At 35.6% G+C, this 2,500-nt stretch overlaps 1 protein-coding gene across 1 annotated transcript in view; it reads left to right on the top strand.

Annotated features, from left to right (window-relative positions):
* LOC113808591 (uncharacterized) overlaps positions 1–2,500 on the top strand; it is a 6,799-nt gene that overhangs the window by 2,399 nt on the left and 1,900 nt on the right. The gene's annotated exons all lie outside the window — the stretch shown is intronic.

The raw sequence follows: 2,500 nt of genomic DNA, 5'->3' as shown, positions 1-2,500 counted from the left end.
GGGGGGGGGTATGGGAAGTGTGGTCCACAGTCTAAATCCATTCAGTGCTCTTGAGTTTCATCTGTATCTTACTGTGCATGCTGGGGTGAAGACAGACACGCCTAGTCACAGCAACTTAGATTGTTGATTTTGTGACTTGGATTGAGTGTATCCATATTGTAAAGAATTACACCAAGTTCTCTCATACTAGGATGTATATGGTAGATGGTTCTCAGCTTTTTGCCATAACCCTATATGGTATGGAGCCAACCATAATCACTATGCACACAGTGCACATACACATGTTTATAGTGTGACAAAGCCACTTTTACTTTTTTTTCATTCTTACTTTCTGTCTCCACCCAAAAACCCAAGTGGCATACATTTTCATAATGACACCACTAAAATTGGGAAAATCTAATGACACTATCATAATGAAAGGAAAAATTACACTCACTGATAAATGAAATAATCTGTACAGGGTGTGGGGGGGGGGGGATACAGCAGTATGTTGGGGGTCTTAGAGCAAAGCCCCTGGGTTCATAAGGTTTTTGGTTCATGCAGCAATGTTTATGGATTCCAAGGGGCTAGAGTAAGATGGACTGCATAAAAATTTACCATCCAGATTTCGCACAAGTCCCCCTTCCCTTTGAGATGTGGTAAGGGCATCAGGGGGTGCGTATTTGGAAACTAATAGTTTACATCAAAAATAGATATCAGGCTCATTCTAAATATATCAAAATACTTGACATTTGGCAAGTTATATTTGTCCCTTGCAAGATGACCACTCCTAAAGGCATGGTTCACTTGGTCTTGTGTATGTCTAAGACCTAACTTTTGTCAGAGTACATAGTCAGAGACTAGTACTTGCACTGCTGTAATAGACCGCACATGCCTCTTGCTTAAATAACACAGCGCATAGTACTCCTCGTTTGAGTAATATGAGCACAAGGACTTATTTCCAGTTTCACCATAGTTTCATGTTTCATGGTGTATATGTTTTGAAGAAAGAAGCACGGAAATTGATATATCAGATTCAAAATTATTAACACTAGTCTGACAGGCTGTCAACACAAGTGTAGATCCTCAGTTTCAATTTAGCCATTTCTTGTTTATTTGTTTTTTTGGTAATGAAAGATGAATTTTGTAATTACTAACTAAATGTTTTATATAAAATCTATAATATACCTTTGTTAACTTTATTGGTATTGATAATTTCTTTAAGTGAATTACAGACAGTAATTCTAAATTGCACCCTGAAAAACCTGGAGATACCTGAGTAAAAGAACAGTCTAAGTCGTGTTATTGCTGGCTCCCCTCAGCCCCCAGATTTCACACCAAAGTTACCTGATTCTGCCCGGATAGCTACGCTTACAGCCAGAAGACCGTTTGAACCACGCCTTAACTTATGAGATATATGCCACTTGGAGTCATATAAATGGTCTTCATTAGCAAACCATCAATTCCAAATCTGTTGATATTAGGAATGCAGGCTTTTGAATAACAACCAAAATCAGATCTACATTTAATGAAGTGAAGGGAAGATCCTGCTTAATTCATCAGCATGTTTATTGATTAGGGGTTTAAATTTGATATTTGTTAAGTCTAAACCTAACCAAAGCTTGAACTGTGTGGCATGTGCGTAATGATTTGCCTGTGCACACTGCTGTTTGGTTAGGTATCTTGGCCCTGCAGAAGTTCCTGGTGATTGTAATGACCTAGGAAACCTTTTAGGGTAAATCTAAAAGGTGTTTGTCATTGTTACTAACACGTGATACTAGTGGATTGTTAGTAATGTGTATATATGTTGAATGCTTATAGTATGGTAGTGTTAGACCACAATGAACCAGTTTGGAAAATGGAGCATATTTTGACAAGGTCTTAGACAGGGGTACTAAAGGCAATAAATTCCCTCTTCTTCTTCTTCTTCATTAAGGCAAAGATGTGCTTGACATATTAGTGATTACAAGCGTATCTTTGCCTTGGAAGAGAAATGTGCGTAGATGTGCCTGTTGAGTTTGCCATGCAAGCCAGCATCATGAGTCATTTGTAACTTATATATATATAAATATATATATATATATATATATATATATATATATATATATATATATATATATATATATATATTTTTTTTTTTTTTTTTTTTTTTTTTTTTTTTTTCTTCTTCTTCTTTCTTTCTTTTCTTTTCTTTTCTTTTCTTTTCTTTTCTTTTCTTTTCTTTTCTTTTTTTCCCATACAATTTTCCTGGTAAACTTCATTGCCACCCCACCTAGCAAGGATAGTAATATCACTGTAGTTGGTAAGCACTTACTAAAGCCACTGTGGACAGACATCACAATAGTTGGTAATCTGAAACTAAAACAACTTTGAATAGATAGCACACAGGAAAAGTAATCTGTTGATACCCATATTCCAAGAACCTTTTATTAACACTTACCCTTGCTAGATTATAATACAGAAAAATTATTTGCAGACCACACTACTTGAAAGAAATATATACTAAAAGAGTATCAAATAC

The sequence above is a fragment of the Penaeus vannamei genome, chromosome 16 (genome assembly GCF_042767895.1).
Source record: "Penaeus vannamei isolate JL-2024 chromosome 16, ASM4276789v1, whole genome shotgun sequence".
NCBI lineage: Eukaryota > Metazoa > Arthropoda > Malacostraca > Decapoda > Penaeidae > Penaeus > Penaeus vannamei.
This window is presented reverse-complemented; position numbering and strand designations above follow the sequence as displayed.